This window comes from Leopardus geoffroyi, chromosome B4, assembly GCF_018350155.1.
Source record: "Leopardus geoffroyi isolate Oge1 chromosome B4, O.geoffroyi_Oge1_pat1.0, whole genome shotgun sequence".
NCBI classification, from domain to species: Eukaryota; Metazoa; Chordata; class Mammalia; order Carnivora; family Felidae; genus Leopardus; species Leopardus geoffroyi.
Genome location: NC_059341.1, coordinates 68,553,791 through 68,575,536, shown reverse-complemented (window position 1 = coordinate 68,575,536; position 21,746 = coordinate 68,553,791).

The window sequence follows — 21,746 nt, the reverse complement described above, 5'->3', positions numbered from 1 at the left end:
TTTAGTATCACAAATATAATACTGGCTAGTAAATATTGCAGCTTTGTTTTTCCTACCATTTCAGAAGAGACACAATGGCTTTGTTTTTCCAATTTTTGAAAGACTTTTAAAGAACAATGAATAAATCTTTGGGGCCTTCGGAGAAATTAAAAAGAAGAAACTGGTGCACACGTGTAAGGAATAAATGATCAAATAATTTGAAATGTTCACAAGTAGAATATCATGTCTCAACTTCTTATCCTGAAAACTATTCAAATATTACACCCTTCCAAATATGAATTGCTACTTCTAAAAACAATGACCTAAACTTAATCTATTGAAAAATCTCATATTTTAACAACAAACATACAAATGAAAATTGAAATTCTCTATTAACAGATGTGTTGAATATGCATGTTGTCCCAAATCTAAGTACTCAAAATAGTCAAACAACAAAACTAGTTGTTTGTCCCCAACATGTTATAGGAATAAATATAGTTATAGGAATAAATTATTATAGGAATAAATATAGGAATAAATAAATTGTTATAGGAATAAATATAGGAATAAATATAGACTCCTGTCCAAGAATTTAATGTAATGAATATGAGCACCAAAATAGGAAAAGAGTATCGTCTTTTCCTAGTCAACCTTTTCTCTTTTTTGCTCAGGTTACTGTAAATCTTTTTAATGTTCATTTACTTTTGAGAGAGATAGAGAGACCGAGCATGAGCAGGGGTAGTGCAGAGAGAGAGTGAGACATAGAATTGGAAGCAGGCTCCAGGCTCTGAGCTGTCAGCACAGAGCCTGATGTGGGGCTTGAACCCAGGAACCAGGAGATCATGACCTGAGCTGAAGTCGGATGCCTAGCCACCTGAGCCACCCAGGCACCCCTCTTTTTGCTCAGGATAGTTTAAGTCATTCTATAGTATTTTTCCATAACACTGTGGCATTTACCTTTCTTCATTAACTAGGATGATATCACCAAAAATAGAGACGTCATTAGTGTCGATTTTAACTATTATTTTTTCAATATCACTATTATTGTTTCTTTTGATCTCAATATTGAAATCTTCTCCGGATTCCACGCAATGACGGCAGAAGGTGTATGCGCATGACGAGTCAAAGGAAAAGATGCGGCCATTGAAAGCTTTATATGCTCCTTTGCCCCAAGTAGAAGCTTCGCCTACAAAATATTTAGAGTAGAATATTCATGGTTCTATGTTTTTTTTAAGTGTTTGTGTACCAAGATAAAACATTACTGAAAGTTTCTGTTCTTCCCAGCCACCACCTTAAATAAGTACTTTTCTTTCTCACACAGAGCAAAAACACACTAAACGTAGTGCCTGAATCCTTGGGAATACACAAAGGTTGCTGTTCTGCCTCGAACAAAACATGAATAAAAACATCTTGTTTCCTATGGGAAAGGGAAATTGTCTCTACTTGTGGGGAGGTATATATGATCGGAGTTGTGGTCTGTTTGCCTGTTTATTTTGCTTTTTGTAGAAATAGTCTTTCTAATGTTATACAAGTTGGTTACCATATATCAATTAAGTATAAAGAATATTGTTTCTCTATGTACATGTATATGTACATACGTATGTATGTTATACACGTTCATGTATATGTGTTATGTACATATGTGTGTATATGTATCTTTGAGGAAAATAGTATGAATGTGATGTCATTCAAACATAAAATGATAAAATGGATAGGTGACGGGCAAATGTTTACAACTAGTTTCAAAATATTGTTTAGGTACTGGCTGGCTTGGACATAAAAATATGGGTAGAAATCAAAGTCCTTTTTACTTACCAATAATTGTATTTGTTTCTGAGTATTTCGGAGTTGCTTCTGGAATATGGGATCCTTTTTCTATTTAACATAATGCATAGATTATTTAAACTTAAAAACATACATTGATTCTAAATATACAGAATATTTGGGTTTCTACGTAGGAATTTAGAAGCTGATATTGAAGGCCATCAGTGGGTTTCTTTATCCTGATCATATAATTTGATTTTGTGAGAACTGTGATTTGCCACAGTCATGTACATGATGATCTCTGAATTGTACCATATTTTTGGTACAATTAGCCATAGTATTTTCAGAAATCATTATGAGCTTATTCATTTTGAGTCATGTACAATTACTAACATATGCTGCATCCCTTACAGAACTATATTTTCAACTTCATAAGCAGAACTTTGCTAGCATACTTTCATTGGGAGTCACTAGCTAAACATGCCCAAGGTAGATTTTACTAAATCAGTCTACTGTGTAATACTAATAATTCAATTATCTGTATATGAAGAGAACTTCATTCTACTGATCAAAGGGGAAAATTCATATACCTTGAAACCTTCCCCTGATTATTTTTAATGCATTGACCCTTGTATGTAACCAAGTAAATTTATATGAAATCTTAGAGCAGTTAAGCAAGCAGAATAGAAAAGCAACAACAACACAAGTGAATATTTTGATAGAACTATAAAATATTTTTCACGTGTTATTTATTGTGTATCTTGAGGCCACTTGCCTTTACTACAGTTGTCTTTTCTTAGGTAATATAATATAATATAACATAATATCTTTATAAATTATTTTTAAAGCCATTTAAAAATAGTGTATCTAAAATGACAAAGGAGAAGTTGTATTATGCTTTGTTTAGGTTCCCTTAAAGTATAATTTAATCTACCTTATTAATTAAATTATTTAAAATATGCAGTTGGTGATCTAAACTTTAGTATTCAAAGAGAAGCATTTAGAAGCTCAATTCAACATGGAAAACACATAATAATATCATGTCCTAGTAAATCAATAATCCACAGAACACTTAAATTTCAGAATTATGTATATATGTATAAACACACAGATACATACACATATATCATATACATGCATTGTTAAGCACTGGAAGTCATAAGTCAAACTACCTGGTGTAGTGAGTGGTGCAGAGGTACTGTGGTCGGCTGGGCTTGTGACACCTATTTTAATATGAAATAGTTAGTCTGTATATACATACTACTTGGTAAAATATGAAAAAAAAAATGTTTTTAAAATCTGATGGATAAACCATGGATCCAAGTTCAGCAATACTAATGCTAGCAGATTTAGAACAATGTGAAGCTGTATGTATATATATATATATATATATACACACATATATATATATGTGTGTGTGTATATATATATATGTGTATATATATATATATATATATATATATATATATATATAATCAACTTAACAACCTGTGGGAGTAACAAAATTAAATGTCTTGCCACCAAATGAAATGATCAAATTAACTTACTCCAGATCAATTGCCTTAAAATGTGTTTAGGAAAAGAGAAAGGTTTGCATAAACAGGGTCCAGGGTCTCCTATCCCAGTTTCAGTCACACTCCCACTTTGAATTGCTTTACATTTGGAAAATCTAGCTACCATTTTAAGATGTCAACTGAACAAAGGATTCTGCACTCACAGAAACTGGAAGTCTGAAAACAACTGATCTAGTTGAACTGAGAGTTCATCTCAACATGTCTAATGTTAAGACAATAATGCCAACAGATCCAGAACTTGCCACTTCAAAGCCACTAGATTTACTGCTATTAGATACACTACCGGAAAGAACACTAATTAAAACAAGTCTGTCTCATTTGAAAAACATGAAAGCAGTCAAAAGTTGGTATCCAAACAGCAGAGAAGTCTCAGACTGGTAACCACTCCACAATAGAAAGAGGAGAGACAACTACTTCTTAATACATTTTTCAGGAACACATCCTAAACTGGAATACCTAAGCTAATGGCAGCAGATGTAGGGGTTAAAAATTCAGTGTCTCTTAAACCATTTTACTAACTGGTTTTAAACAAGGTCAATGGCAATAAATAATCAGTGATCTCAAATTTCTCAATTCCACTGAAGTGTTGACCTCAAAACTGATGTCCAAAGATTAAGAACAATCCAAAAGTGAATTATTATTTCTTTATTACCAAGCCTTTTCTGAACAGATTCATTGAGAGTCAATCCTGACTGAGGTCAGCCATTACTACACTAAGTATATCTCTTGCTAACTAGACTTTACCTTTTAAAAACATATCAATCCCAAAGTTGATTTCTAAGTATGAATCCTGAATATCTTTCAGATCACTTAAGTCATTAGAAGTGAATCTACTGCCCACAGTTCTGAGATCACTTAATCTAGGGGCACCCAAGACTTTCCAATAGAAGAATCAAAATAGTCCCCATATCACAATAAATACTACCACAAATTCTTAGACTGTTCACTCTAATGCTTCCATTAAGAAGAAATATTAAATTTTGAGATGTTCAAAAAGGATGGAATTTGTTTACTCTTATCAGAAATAAACTTGCAAAATAATTTAAAGTCCAGATCCAGAGCACAAAGATCAAACCCAACAAATCACCTCTTCAGATATGTGACTCCAAATCAATTTTGCATAAAGGCAACAAAAACAACTCCACATAAATATAATCACAGCCACAAAATTCATTCCACATTCTACAAAAAATATTAAATGATTTTTTTCCTGATCACGTCTAAATACAGTTTATCATTTCAGGATTTTGTCTTGCTTTTTATATCATTATTGATGTTTATGATTTTCATTGTTATTTTATAACATATGTTAGAATCCTGACTCTCTAAACGCCAGACATAAATCCCAATTCTCAGCCATGGGAACCAGACCCAATAACATCCTTTCCAGTATCACAGGTACCTGTGCCACTAACGCCAGTTTCACCAAATTCATTTGGTCCAGAAGTACCAACACCAAGTCCAGCTGCACCCTTCCTTCCTCCACCACTTCCAGAACCAGAAGACCAAGTATTTTCTCCTAATGGAAAATCAATTAATTGATTAAAAGTGTGATTAAAAGAAATGAAGAAGGACGAAACTCATTTGTATTTCTTGGGAACAGAGTCCAGGTGAAGATACCTGTGCCACTGACATCAGATCCAGGACTCAAGTATCCAGCCCCCACGATTCCACTGCCACTCTCTCCATTCCTACCAATTCCACTGATTCCAAATCCCTGCTGATCAGATGACCCCAAATTGAATCCTGAGTCTTCAGAGATACCACTAGAATATTCATCCCCATTTCTTGCATTTGAGTCACCTGCTGAATACAAAACGATGGTCATGAGAATTATTTTTTATGCATACCATGATTCAGAATTTTTCTCTGCACAGAAATTAACCATAAATACCTAGAGCCCTGGAACTATAGTCTCCAGTACCTCCTAGTCTATTTCCATCCAAGTCTGTACCACCATGGCCATTGGATTTGAACCAGAATCTCCAAAACGAAATTGAGTTTCACCTTTCTTTTCTCCATTTTCAAAATTAGACAACCAAGTCCTTCCCTCTATTGGAAAATTCTTAGTGTTACTTAGCGCCTGGGTGGCTCAGTCGGTTAAGCGTCCGACTTCGGCTCAGGTCATGATCTCACGGTCCGTGAGTTCAAGCCCCGCGTCAGGCTCTGGGCTGACAGCTCAGAGCCTGGAGCCTGTTTCAGATTCTGTGTCTCCCTCTCTCTCTGACCCTCCCCCGTTCATGCTCTGTCTCTCTCTCTCTCTCAAAAATAAATAAACATTAAAAAAAAATTAAAAATGATCAAAAAATTGAAACCCATTTCAGTTTCCCCAAGAGTCCAGGTTAGGAGAATGCCCAAGTTGTGGGCATTGGACCTGAGATTCAAGGATCCAGACAAAACACACATGGTGCTGCTCATTCTGTCAATCCCCTGCCTCCAAATTCCTTCTTACCAAATACCCACATACCAAATCCTGAATATTCAAACTTTTCACCAGCATGCTCACCACCACTTCTTGCACTGGTACTTCTACCAGAATATTAAAAGTTTGTCAACAGGTTATATTTAATAATCTTAAATTATTAAATTCATTAATTATAAATTTTATAATTGAGAAATTTTTAAGCAAAAAATTAACTGTCAACATTCATACCACTAAAATTAGATTCTCTAGTACCTTTTATTACATTTTCACTAAGGCCAATGTCATCAAATCGATTTGAACCAGAATCTCCAAAATCAAATTTAGCTTCACGTTTCCTTTCTCCATGTTTCAAATCAGAGGATGAGGACTTTTCCACTAACAGAGAAATAAAAATGTTATAAAATAATAGATGAAAGGCTGAAATCAATTTAGATTTCACCTGAGCAGAGTCCAAGATTAGACTACCTGAGCCACTGACATCAGATTCCCTGCTGCTCTTACTCCAGCCAGATCCTCTGCTTCCAAATCCCTTTTGACCAAACTTCTCAAAACCATATCTCAAATTTTCTGATATGCCATCAAAAAGACTATCTCTAATTCTTGCACTGATGCCACCTGCAGAATGTAAAATGATTGTTGTCAGAACATTTTCCAATAAATTTTATGATTCAAATATTGTTTATGCACAGAAATTAAACATCAACACCTAAAACATGGAACTATATTCATCATTATATTTTACCCCATTTTCACTGAGGCCAATGTCACCACAGCAATTTGAACCAGAATCTCCAAAACCAAAATCAGTTCCAAATATCTTTCCCTCAAGTCCAAAATCAAAACACCCAGGCCTTCCCACTAATAGAAAATTCAAAATAATATCAAAATAAAAGAATGGCTGTTTGAAATCCAATTGGATTTCTCAGGAACAGAGACTGAGTGGAATACTTGAGCTATCAGCATTTCTTAAACCAGTATCACCTCCAGAATATAAAATGACGTCACAGAGTACATTGAAAACATTTCATGATTCAGAAATTTTTATGCATAAAAATGAGATATCAATACCTAGATCATTGGAAATGGGTCCTCCAGAACTACCCACTTGATTTCCTTCAATTTTTATTTTGCTATCAATGCCACTGCCACCAAATGAACTCGAACCAGAAGCTCCAAAACCAAATGCATTATTGCCCTTCCTTTTTCCAAGTTCCCAACCAAAAGACCCAGTTCCAACTGACAGAAAAATTAAAATGTTATTAAAAGTTAATTTTACATAATTAGTTGATTGTTAAATATTTTAAAAGTGTATTTTTAAACAAGTAGTTAATTAATTTTAAATTTTCTGGAATGAGTCTTAGTTGGAATACCTGGGCTATGGGCATCAAATCCAAAACCTATTGATTCACCCCCAGCAGATCGTCTGTTGCTCATTTCACTCCAGTCAGCTCTACCAATGTCCAATCCCTTTTGATCAGATGTCCCCAAACCAAATCCCAAATTCCCAGAGACACTGCTACTAAATCCATCCCTATGTCTTGTGTTGGTGTTATCTGCTGAAATGAAAAAAAAAAAAAAAAAGATTGTTACCAGGTAATAATTAAATACAACTTATGACTCTACTTTTTATGCACAAAACCTAAATAGTAATACTTAGATCACTGGAACTTGATTTTCCAGTTCCCTATTCATTTTTATGAATGTTCCCTATTTCATTTTTTAGCAAAGTCTTTTTGTTCAAAACCACTGACACCCACTCCACATGAGCCAGAATTACCAAGACCACATACAAATTCGCCCTTCTTTCCACCACCAAGACCAAAATCAAAAGGCAAGTGTAAAACTCAACAGTTGTCAAGAGCAAAACCAAAGGATGTAAATTATTTGTATTTTTTTCTTAAAGGTCTGGATCAGAATTCCTGAGTACTGATATAAGAGGCAAAACCCATGGATTTACCAACAAACTCCTTTCTATTCTTCCGTTTTCCACCAATTACCACATCTTTTAAGATAAATTTCTCTGACACAAAAATAGCTAGATAAAATGTTTAAGTTGCTGATTTCTGTTAAAGATAATACAGATCCTTTAAGAATCAAACAGAATTTAAAAATCATTTCCATGAGTTCCTCTAATATTAAAATCTGTATTGGTCAAAAGAAACGCCCTGCTTTGCTAATTGATTGACTTTTTCTGTCAAAAACAGAAACTAAGAAACAACTTAGAATACCTGTTTCACTGGGAGCAGAATTAGAGTCAGCTAATCCACTTACTGCATTCACATCAAATCCACTTTGGCCAGATGGACCCCTACCAATGTCATTTTGATTTGAAGCAGTGCCACCAAATTCACTACCACCAGAGATACCATTGGCAAAACCACTTGCTGAACGGGTTTTCTCTACCACACAAAAATACAATCATTATCAGAGAAAAGTTGCATTCATTCATAATGTACAACAAATTAATCTATATACATTACTTGAACTAGGCCTTCATTATAGGTTCAAAAATATCCCTCCCCTCTATACAACTTTCCATATATAATTCCACAAAGTGTAATCAGGGGTATGCGTGACAACCAATTTACCATGAGGTTTGAGAATTCCATAAGAAAACTGAAGCATTGAGGCCATTTAAGAAAATCTCACTGTGTTCTGTAGAACATGAGCAAACAATTAACACCTCGGTATTGTAAACAAGAGCAAATATATCTGCATTAACTTATAGGTCATACTGAATTTGTCAGTCCCAAGACAGGTGACTGGACAGACAGGAAACTTCTACCCTTCCTGAAATATTTCAACTGCACCCTTGCACCCAAAGCTGTTTCTCCCTTTTCAGTTATCATCACTCGGACTCAAATTTCAATATAAATATTGAAGTTATTTTCCTCATTGGATCTCTTTCTTTTCTGGTTGTTTGTTTGTTTGTTTGTTTGTTTGTTTACAGGTACGAACTATAGAGATTTCAGGGGCTAGGAAAGTAAAGTAAAAGTTGGCCAATTGGGAGAAGTATGTAGAAGCAGAGAGAACATGTCTCATCTATAGAAAGTTAATTTTTTCTCAAACAAAACAAAATTGCAGTCTATAAAATGTTTAGAAACTCTGTTTTATAGTATTACTCAGACAACTGAGTACGTAATTTAAAGAGAGAATCATGGTATTGAAAATAAACTGTGGTTGGAGACAAAAACATGTGTAGAGAAACCTTACACTAAATTTGGGTCCCAGAAGTATCTTAATTAATTTAAACAATATAAAAATGATTTATAATTATAATAATAGCACCAAGTAGAAAAGTAGCATAAGAAAATTAAACCTATCAGGAAAAAAAAAATGTAACTTAATATAAACATCTTGGCCAAAATTCTCTAAAGACAGAATTCATCAGTCTCATTGGCCCTGAAATTAGTTTTTTTATATTCTCCACTATTAATACTAAGGCCATGTGCTGCAAATAATACAAAAATTATCAGGTTGTCCTAAATGAAAAAAAGCACTTGTTTCCTAGGTAAGCATTTTTCTCTAACAGTACCTGCTGGAGTGTCTTTTAACACTAAACTATCAGTATCTCGATGTTTTCTCCACCGATCTTCAGCCCTTTCGCGAGCATTAAATCCAAGGTCAAGGAGTGAACCAACAAGAGATTTCTTTCTTCTGTTTGGGTCAGCAAAGTTCAAATTACTGAACAAAAAGCCACCTAATGTGAATAACAGAAGATCATGTTTGAAAACTGTATTGCTAGCACAAGAAGGTGATTTGATTGTGACGCTTTGAAAGCCATATGTTTTTTCCTCATTTTTCTGGCAGTCCTTGGAGTTACATACACTGCTTATTGACTTCATTGCCATAACCATATCTTTTTGTCATGGTTCTAAGACTTCAACAAAGAGAGATAAATAGAGCTGTGAAGATTTCACTGTTGTGTGCTAGACATTCTTCTCACAGACAGGGCAGACACCTCTCCAGCTGTTTTCCTCGCCATTGCTAGGCCCCGAGTTCCAGTGTCCCACCTTCCCCCATCAAAATTGTCTGTTGTGTTGAAACCACGCTGTCCTTGGCTTAGTAAGAGCTGGTAAAGTTAAGATAACATACCTAATTCTCTTTTCTGTTTTTCTGCAAAGACAAAAAGGTGAAAGTATTTATTTATAAATTATAGCATTCACTTCCTTCAGGTATCAGCTTAAATGCCATCTCAATGAGGTATACTCTGACAATTTAAAATTGCCACCCCCATTCTAACGCTCCCAATTATCATTGTATTACTTTAATTTATTCCAGAGATTTTATCACCTTGTAATATACCGTGTTTACTACTTACGTTTATTGCTTATTGACTGTCTCCTTCATCTAGGTTTTAAGCTCTATGAACTCAAGGTTTTTTGCCTGTTTTTGTCACTAAGGTATCCCATGTGTCTAGATTCTGAATCTTAATATCTAAATATCTTTGTTTGATGCCAAAGCAGAGAGAAATAAGGCAGCAGTCAGTCGTGGGAAACCTATAGGCTTTTGAATCAAACCCATCTGGACTCCCAGACCTGCCATCAGAATGGCCTTTGACAATGTCTCTCTTAGACTCAAGCAAGAGGGGTTCCTACTTGGAACCACTCAAGTCTCACTCTGACCTTCTTCATGCCATGGTTCTCCTTGGAGGGCAAAGAATAAAGGCAGAGGGGTCAGGGACACCTGGTGGCTTAGTCAGCTAAGCGACCAACTCTGGCTCAGGTCATGATCTCATGCCTCATGAGTTCGAACCCCGCATTGGGCTCTCTGCTGTCAGTGCAGAGCCTGCTTCAGTTCCTGACTCCCTCTCTCCCTGCCTCTCCACAGCTCATGCTTTCTCTCTCAAAAATAAATTTAAAAAAACAAAAGGGGGACAAAAGGTCAGAGGGGTCAAGATACACCAACCCAGAGCCTGTGCCCTCCTCTGTCCCTCACTGTAGACCCTACTAAGTCCCCAGAGCCCTATAGTCCCAAGCCTGTTCTCAGGACCTTCATAAGCATCCTTCCCAAGACCATTCCCCTAAGGTGAGACCACACTGCAGTGACGAGAACCTCTAGGCCTGGGGGGAATGATCAGGGAGTGCCTGTTTGCAGACGAAATAGATTGTGCTGAGACATGCAGGCAAGGGTATCTCTCTGTGTAGGACAAAGCCAGAAATGGAAAGAGCAGGGAGATGGACACATTGGCAAGGCCACTACCCACTTGGCTCCTGCATGGAATCCAGTGATCTGAAAACTGTGCAATTATAATCAGGCCTTCTAAGTGGTGACAAATAGATTTTTGTCAAGTTGGAAGAAAAAAAAAACATTTTATTTTAAATTTTGTTCCTTTATTTATGCATGTGCTATTCTTGCTCCTGGCTATGCCCCTGGATACATTTAATACTTATGAAACAAAGTTTCTTTGTCTATTAAATGGAGACTACATAATAAATGATAATAAGTACTCAATATGGAGCTAGGGTGCCTGGGTCCCAGTTAAGCACCCAACTTGGGCTCAGTTGGCTCTGGTCATGATCTCACGGTTTGTGGGTTCGAGCCCCACGTGGGGCTCTCTGCTGACAGCTCAGAGCTTGGAACCTGCTTCAGATTCTGTGTCTCCCCTCTCTCTCTCTGGCCTCCACCACTCAAGCTCTGTCTCTCTCTCTCTCAAAAATAGATAAACTTGTAAAAAAAAAAAATAAGTACTCGATAGAGACCGTATCTTTTAATGTATCTTATTCTACTCAACAAACATCACATCAAACTCATGTGGAATTTTTATTTAATTTATTAAATCATGATAAATATTCACTATACTTATACCTCTCCTGAGTTCAACCCCATAGGTATATTAGGTCTTTCATTTTATTAAACCAATGTTTCCACTGAACTTATTCATTCTATTGTTGAAATGAATGGCTTGGTATCTTAGCCAGTGGGCCATGTTTGTTTCCACTAACTTATTTGTCCCTTTTTTATATACAAAACTTACTCAGAAATACATTGTCATCGGGGTGACTAGCAGTAACGGTTAGTGTGTGTTTTGTATGTACCACATCTTAGACATGTAACAGTACCTTCCATATCTTATCTCTTTAATCCTCACAGCCTCCTATAAGGGTGATACTATTATCATTTCCTCACTTGTAGATGAGAAAACTGATATTTAAGAGGTTTCATGACTTGTCTAAGATCACAAGGTAAAATCTGCCAAGAAATCCTTTTTTCTTATGCAAACTGTATAATGCCATCACCCCGTTTAAAGATAGATTGCTTATACAATGCTTAAAGATAAATAAAATGTTTACCTCATAGCTCAAAGATAGGTACAATTTATTCATTTATATTGCATACATTTTGCACAAATTTTTGGAAGAGTTAACTTACACTTCAGACGACAACATGAAATAGAAAAAAGAAATAGATATAATTCTGTTCCTCTACCTTCATTCTATGGAGAAAAACTGCTGGGTGACAGAGGTGAATATGGTGAACTACAGAGAAGGGGAGATTTTTAAAAGGAATGGCAACAAACAAGTTACATTGTCTGAAACCAGTAAAATCTAAAAATATCAAAAAACAAAGTCCTATACTTCCTTATGGATACTTTTCTCAAATATGTGAATCTTTGTCTCATTAAGGAATAAAGACTGTGGGGGATAACATTGCTCTGGAGTTTGACCAGTTTTATGTCGGCTGGTAGAGTGGCTGGTTGAAGCATCTTTGCTTGGCATTTTTATTCATCCAATGCAGCTCTAGCCTCAAAGATCCTCAAGTCCCTCCCAAATAATACCCAGACTTGCAATGTTCCCTGAAAGACACAGGAAAAAACTCAATTGCTAATAATTTCAGAAGATTCTCAGAGAAGTACAGAATTCCAAGTTTTCCCTCTCTTCATTCAAACTTCTTGAATAAGGACTTTCAGAAGAATGCTCAAGACTATTCTAATTAACATTCAGATTTTGTACACTTGAAAGTAGATAAACTCTTGTTCTATCATTATAGTGAAACCTAATGAACCTGTCCATAGTTACGATGAGGTGATTTTGAGGTCTTTGAGACAACTGACCTGCTACTTATTCTCAGTTTGCCTTTACCTCAAAGAACACATTTTCCAATTGCATTTTATTGTATTTAGGTTGTAGAAAGACACAGAGATCTAAAATATCACATAATAAAAACATATATAAGTAATCTTGGGCTATTTCGATTGGTATATATGTTAGACCAGAATCAAATTCAATCTATATTGACATTAGCAAAAATCCTTTTGTTAGATTTAAGAAAAAAAACATAAATGCAGTCTTGATTTGTTGTGGCCAATTTTTCATATTGGTGGATAGGGAAACAAAATAATGGGTAATATTCAATGTTATTCAATGTTCTCAGGGAATCTGTAGTACCACTAATAGGACTAGGATCAATTTCAATTAAAACAATTCACTAAGAAATTAATCCTGTAATACAAAGTACTTATTTAAGGAAAGTAAATCCTTAAATATAGATCCACATTTCACTTACAGGTTTAAAAATTTTCTATTTTATTTATTTTTTTTTTCCAACGTTTATTTATTTTTGGGACAGAGAGAGACAGAACATGAACGGGGGAGGGGCAGAGAGAGAGGGAGACACAGAATCGGAAACAGGCTCCAGGCTCTGAGCCATCAGCCCAGAGCCTGACGCAGGGCTCGAACTCACGGGCCGCGAGATCGTGGCCTGGCTGAAGTCGGACGCTTAACTGACTGCGCCACCCAGGCGCCCCAAAAATTTTCTATTTTAAATGTCACCACCTTTATGAGATTAATTATTAAAATATCTGGCCCAGATTCTATAAAAACACACTAGAATATGTTTGTTTGTAACAAGGAATATTTCATTTTAAATGTTTTAGTGTTTTTTTCAGAGGAGATCTATCTTCCCTCGAAATAAAAGCAGTCACTTTATTGTTGTTTAGTATAAACAGCATAAGAAAAAAAAAGCAATTTACCTGATGTGCTTTCAGCTATTTCTCCATCTGAAGAAAAAAAAGGAGAATCGCTGCCATTAGTAGTTTCTCTGACAGATTTGCCAACAGAAAGTGAATTTTGATTACAGCCATTTCTTGTCCTTGGGAAGTGTTCCCACAGATATTCTCACTGAATTCAATACTCAGGCATGAATATAGTAATTATCCATTGACCCTGGTGTATTTATACCCCTCCAGAACACCCCCATAAAGGGTAAAGTCTCCACTGGTCCCCCAGCCGGTTTAAAATACAGCCTAGATGGAAGAATTAGAGCATAGCAAAAACAAACAAACAAACAAACAATAATTCTGGGATGGCCGAAAAGGTGTAAAGCATTAATTACTATTCTGTTGTGAAATTCAGAAGTTTTAGTCAAAAGATTTTTTCAAAAATACTGGATATAACTAACCAGTTAATTTGAATAAAATTCTACAATTTCTATTGCACCACTGAATATAAAAGTCATGTACATGCTACTTACAAATGATTTCTTATCAAGGTGAATTTTTTTCATATTTAAGTAAATGGCGTGCAAATTTGCAAGCTTGTCAAGTTATAGTATAACTGAGTCAAAAACTCACAATAAGAGTATAATGAGTGACAATTTACATAGAAGTATACATATTATGTTATATTTAAAGATAAACCTATTTTTATCATATACATAAAAGCACTGGTTTCCCAGAGATTTTTTTCAAAAATTATGTGAAATAAAACATTTAACAATGGTGGAGTGCCTGGGTGGCTCAGTTGGTTAAGCATTGGACCTCAGCTCGGGTCATGATCTCACGGTTCATGGGTTCAAGCCCTGCAATGGGCATCTGCTGTCAGCACGGAGCTTGCTTCAGATCCTCTGTCTCCCTCTTTCTCTGCCCCTCCCCTGCTCATTCTCTCTCTCTGTCTCTGTCTCTCTCAAATATAAAAAAAAAAAACATTTAACAATGGCAATAGAATTTTGCATAAATTCACATTCAAGAAACCTCAAAAAAAAAAACACACATTTTTTGTGTAACATTTTAATTTTGGTACTTAATGGATTGTAGATTTTTTTTATGTTTCTCCATGCTCTATAATCTTCAAAAATTTCCTAAAACCAAACTGCCTACATCATTCAAATAAGATAAACTTGCAGAAATTGGACTGTCCTAGAAAATCCAGGACTTATGGTCAGCAAACCTATGCCAGAAACAAAGGCATAAATTAAGTCAAACCGGAAACAGAGCCAGTTATAAGATAAAGAGATTCCCACGTGTTCTGATAAATTGTTGCCAAAACCAAGTTGTATGTAATTACACATACAACTACATATACACATATTTAGCCAAAGGCTATGAAGAAATGGTCTGGAGATACTTAATATAAATCCTTTGAAAGAAAATTGTACAATAGCATTCTCCATATAGGTTAAATACCTGGAAAATTCTAATTATTTAAAATGTAGTTTGTAGTCCAAAAGTCATTCCCAAATCCTCTTGCAATAAATAGAGGTGTTACAAAACCCATGCATGAACTTTACCCATCAGAAAGAAATCCCATGGGCCCCACTCAGCACACTTTCTCTTAAAACAGATGCAAGACTAATGAGCTTGGGGTGCCTGAGCGGCTCAGGACTCTTGATTTTGATGCAGGTCATGATCTCACCATTCTTGGGAACAGCCCCACATCAGGTCCACACTGACAGTGCAGCACCTGCTTGAGATTCTTTCTCCCCCTCTTTGCCCCTCTCCTGCTCATGTTCTCTCTCTCTCTCTCTCAAAATAAATAAATAAACATATAAAAAAAAGACTAATGAGCTTGAATCAACGGTATTATCATCCCAACAGACTGAAAGCAAGGAATAAAAATTGGAACTGGGCATAAAAAACAGACATAATAACCCTATCGAGACACAGAATTAATGGGGTGCCTGGGTGTCGCAATCGGTTAAGCATCAGACTTCAGTTCAGGGTATGATCTAATGGCTTGTGGGTTCGAGCCTCATGTGGGGCTCTGTGCTGACAGCTCAGATCCTGGAGCCTGCTTCAGATTCTGTGTCTCCCTCTTTTTCTGCCCCTCCTTTGCTCTCTCTCTCTCTCTCTCTCTCTCTCTCTAAGATAAATAAACATTTTAAAAAAAGATACAGAGTTAAATGTTCAATAGAAATGAGAAGACAGAAAGGCAAATCAAAAGCATATACTTAGAAACCATCTTTAGGGTAGGGCCCAACTATCTTCCACACAGCATTAGATCCCAAGGGTATCATTGCATGATATATAATGTGATAATTGGCATTCACTTTTATGTCTCCCCAAAAAGATTAGGCTGTGTTCAGAAGTTCCTTGTATTCTTGGGTAAAAAGATAGAGTATCTGCAGTTCATTTCAGAAATTTTACTTTGCAAAAAGTTGGTTATTTTCATATGGAAAATTCTTGTATGCAGAACGAACACTATAAACAATCCCAAATTATATTTCTAATTCAAAACAAGTATGATCTAATTACCTGTTTCATTACAGCTACTGTTCTCAGTATTGTGAATACCCAACAAAAATCATAGACCAAAATCCTATCCGTGAGGAGTTTACAATCATGTGAGATAAATGAGTAAGGAGTCATAGTATTTCATTCCCAAATCAAGTTTATACAAAACACATTGATTTCTGATTTCTATGATGGCAAGAATGTAAACTGGTTCATCTATTAGAGTAAATGGTATGGAGGTTTTCAAAAAATAAAAATAGAATGACCATACGACCCAGAAATTCCACTTCTGGGTAAATATCCAAAAGGAAATGAAATCACTATCTCAAGGAAGTATCGACACTGCCATGTTCATTCCAACATCATTGATAATAGCCGACAACCTAAGTGTCCATCGACAGACAAATGGCTAAAGAAAGTGTCGCATATATACACATGGAATACTATTCAACCATAATAAAAGAAAATTCTGCCATTTGGGACAACATGGATGGACCTTAAGACATTATGCTAAGGGAAAAAGTCAGACAAAGAAAGACAAATACTGTATAATCTCATTTGTATGTGGAATCTAAAAACATTGAACTCACAGAAACAAAGTAAAATGGTGTCTTCCAGGGATTGGGGGTTGGGACAAATGGGGTGATGTTTATCAAAGGGTGCAAACTTCTAGTTCTAAGATGAATAGGTTCTGGGGATCTAGTTAATAGCTCTTTAACTGTAGTTAGTAATACTGTATTGTATACTTGAAAGTTGCTAAGAGAATAGATCTTAAAAATTCTCACCACACATACACACAAAAAGGTGATTATGTGAGATGGTAAGGGTGTTGAATAACCGTATTGTGGTAATCATTTTACAACATACACATGTATCAAATCATGTTGTATATCTTAAACTTATGAAGTGTTATATGTCAATTGTATCTCAATAAACCTGTAAAAAAAAAATCCCTATGTTCCAAAAGGAGCAGGCTCAGAATACACCTTGATGTCTCAAAGTAAAGATAAATTTCTGGAAGATACAGACCTGATTTTTGTCTGTAAAATAGGGCTTCTCCATCTATTAAAAAAAGAAGAAAAAGTATTAACAATTAGGTCATTTTATACTTCTCCATACCATATTTTTTATAAGAAAATAATATTCTTCTTGTTTTCATTCTTTTAAGTTCAATCCAAGCAATCTACTTTTTATATCTGAAAATTATTATTTTTCAGCATTAATTTATTATTTTGGAGCTTTCTTATGTAAGTGTAGGTAATTTATTTACCTATCAACATATTTAAAAATCTAAATTTTCAATGTCAACTCACTGGAAAAACATATGGCCAAATAAATTAAAACCACAAATTTATATTAGTCAGTATTTTATATCTTTTTCACATTATCAAAGCCTTTTACTGCTGTTAATCTGAAGTATATTTTCTGATTGAAATTTCACCTGATTTGATTTTGCCATAAATATTTCTGGTTAGTGTCTTCACAAGCAGTAAATTAGACAAAAGACAAAAAAAAAAAGAAAGTAAAGGAGAAAAGAACAAGAAAGAAAAAGTAATTATATAGATTTTACTCTACTGAGAAAACAGGATAATGCAGGAAAAATAATACTTGGTCAGGGCGCCTGTGTGGCTCAGTGGGTTAAACATCCAACCCTTGATTTCAGCTTTGGTCATGATCTCACAGTTCATGGGTTCAAGCCCAACATTTGGCTCTGTACTGACAGCACAGAGCCTGCTTGGGGTTCTCTGTTTCCGTCTTTCTCTGCCTCTCCCCTGCTTGCACTCTCTCACTCTCTTTCTCAAAAATAAATAAATAGGGGCTCCTGGGTGGTTCAGTTGGTTGAGTCTCCGACTTTTGATTTCCATTCAGGTCATGATCTCATGGTTCCTGAGTTCAAGCCCCATGTCGAGTCCTGCATTGGGCTCTGTGCTGGCAATGGGAGACTGCTTGGGATTCTCTCTCTCTCTCTCTCTCTCTCTCTCTCTCAATCTCTCTGTCCGTCTCCTTCTGCTCCTCCCCACACTCTCACTGTCTCTTGCTCTCTCTCAAAATAAGTAAGTTTAAAAAATATAAAAACAAATAAACATTAAAAAATAATACTTGATTATACATATCTATTTCATGTCAGTTCTATATTTCATATCACTAAAGTTTTTTTCCACTTAGCCAGGGTACTGTTTTGTTTTGTTTTGTTTTTTCCTTTTCTTAGTACAGTTATGGTTAAACAATATAATTTTTTCTTTTGATTGAACACATAATGCCTCCCAAATATCTGCCTTTACCAACTTCCACTCCTGAAGTCTTTACCATTCTATAATGTAAAGAAAATAAAGGGAGTCTGTTTGGACTATGGAGCTGATTGACTAAGGAACAAAAATTCATTTCAACTAAGGCACCTGGAATTTCTGCAGAACGTTTTCCAGGTATATTTCTTATATCTCAACATGGCTTTATTAATACATATAATCTCTTGTTTTTGTCAAAAAACAACAACAACAACAACAACAACAACAACAACAACCAGAGTGCCTGGGTGGCTCAGATGTCCAACTCTTGATTTCGGCTCAGGTCATGATCTCACGGTTCATGAGATTGAGCCCCAGGACAGGCTTTGCAGTGACAGTGCAGAGCCTGCTTGGGATTCTCTTTCCCTTCCTTTCTACAACCTTCCCCACTCAGGCACATGCTCGCTCTCTCTTTCAAAATAAATAAATAAACATTAAAAAAAATCACCAATCTATGGAAATCCTATTTAAATATTCGTAATCATTCTTAAAGCCACCATAGATATTTAAGAATTTACTTTAGAAATTCTTTCCAATTCTCCAGTGAACTTAATATACTTCACTAAATACTTTTAAAACACTTTTTTGTGATACAATATCATTTAATAAATGCTTTGAAAATGATGTGTTTTGTGCATTGTTATTTAAGAAATAAACACATTTATGCAAAGTAGAAGCAAAGAATATAACAAACTGCTATATAAGATTATGAAAGTCACCATTACTTGAATAGTCATTTTCTAATGGTCCATCAGATGATTTCCCAGGTAGTTGGATTAAGGATAAAAATATTTTCTCTTAATCACAACAAATAATCATAGTCCTCCACATTCTAGCTTCTCATAGAAAAGTAAACAGTACTCTACTCGCAAATTTAAAAAATAGATTTTAAATTTAGATACAGAATTAATTTTCTCCCTTTTACCGAACTTTTTCCTTATGTTCAGATGTTGTTGCTTTTCTTCTCTGTTTATAAATAGAACTAAAGAGCAAGAAATACATTTGTTTCTAAAGATTTTTTTCCATTTTGCTCAATTTTTAATTAACAAAATTAATGATGTCTTACTTTTCAATTAATTTTAGAAATTAATTAACTGACTTTGTGAAATATCCAGAAAAGTTGTTAGTTTAAGAAATATTTTGCGGCGCCTGGGTGGCGCAGTCGGTTAGGCATCCGACTTCAGCCAGGTCACGATCTCGCGGTCCCTGAGTTCGAGCCCCGCGTCGGGCTCTGGGCTGATGGCTCAGAGCCTGGAGCCTGTTTCCGATTCTGTGTCTCCCTCTCTCTCTGCCCCTCCCCCGTTCATGCTCTGTCTCTCTCTGTCCCAAAAATAAATAAACGTTGAAAAAAAAAATTAAAAAAAAAAAAAAAAAAGAAATATTTTCCCTACAAAAAAAAAAATTTGTGACAAACCAGCCTTTTAATTGGTGATTTGTAAAAATTGCAATTACCTGTGTGGGTCTTTAGTCTAAATGCGGATTTTAAGTTCAAGATAGAGTCATCAAAAGATAAACTGTGATAAGATAAATAACAAAAGTAATACCATGTGCATCTAGAGTAACCTATTAATTAATATTTCCTTAAAATAAACTCATTAAGCCTGAGTAGAATGAAAATCTAGTTTTCTTATTATCCTACTATCCTTACCATTATCCTACTGAGGTAATGGAAAATTTTATGATAGAGAAAAAGTTTGACACTAAACATTTAAGCAAATGTATAAATGGGTCTATCAAATTTGAAATGATTATTTAAATTAGTCCCTTACCTTTGCAGAAGACGCAAAGGGCCACAACCAAATACAAAAAAATCAACTTCATGGTGGTGATTTGGGACCTAGAAATGGGGACCAGTCATCGTGAAGAACCAAATCTGTGAGGGACCCTGTAACCGTAGGTTTTATACCCACTATTACCTCTGTCTCTCGTCATGGGCTAGGTGTGGTAAAGTTAGTGATGATAGAGCAAAGATAAATATAATAGCATGCCAAAGATGAAATCCGTTTCAAGTCAGTTTAGTGTCTTATTTCTGTGACATCTTCTATATTGGATCAGGTCCAGCTCATGACAAACCCAGACCATGCCTTCTTGCAACCCTTGTGCAAACAGCAAAGGCAGGAACAAAAAGCTCTAGGATTAAAAACCAAATATGCCAATGGTATACGTTTGTCTGTACCCTATTAATAATTGTAAAAGTCTTAATACCTCAAGAAACTCAAATAGTGTGATTCAATATTGTAATATTATCTCTCCCTTAACAACAAAATGTATTTTAAACATTAACCTACCTTGAAACAAAGAACTCTTTGCCTACCAATATATTATTAGGTATTTCCTTGCAGAAATAGATAATTATCACATAGGTATAAGTATAGAAGTAGATATACTAAGACATACAATGCACTACTATTACTGTAATGCTTTATTACTCACAAGGACACATGATATTCCAATGATCTACATGTTTACCATGACCTTTATCATAAAGTATATAAATAACTAGAAGACATGAAAATGAGAACGAAAGAAAAAGAATGTTATAGAACAAAAATAAAATTAAATAGAAAATACCACCCATGAATTATACATGTAGATATTCTAGGGTAGGAGGAGGAAGTTCAAGTCATGGTCTTGAGGTCTAGTCCATGCTGAGCAGGGTAGAGATGACTGACCATCAAAGGTGGACCTGAAACATAGAAGGGCCAACTCCATAGCTTTGATGATGTCTCTGTTTCTCATCTGCTCCCAATCACCGTCAAGGAACGGTTTCAGTACATTTGTGGGGAACATAGCATAATGTATAAACTTGTCAAATTACTAGGTTGTAAACATGAAACTAATGTAACATTGTGTGTCCACTATCCTCAAATAAAATAAAAAAAGAAAAGGATTTCAGTAGCCAAAGGGAAAACAATTCTCAGTTAATCTCTCCAGAAAAGCACAAAAATCCCAGGAAAAGGGGAAAACTATGGATAAGCATCCCTTTCCTTCCCCTTTATCCACTCATTCTCAACTAACCTGAAGGAAACAAATGAGCCCTGCATTATCAGGGGGCTTTACCAATATAGAGTGAATGCTTTTATTCATGTGTTTCCTGTCCTCATCAAATCTTAGTCTACTAAGTGAGTCCTTAAGTCATTTTGAAACAGGACAGAATTCAACAGGTTTAAATATTTTAAATGCGTTCTCCTGTTTAAGGTAATGCATTTACTGAAGGCCATTAATTTTTTAATCTGACATCAGTGCAGTATCAGAGTTTTCTTCATGGG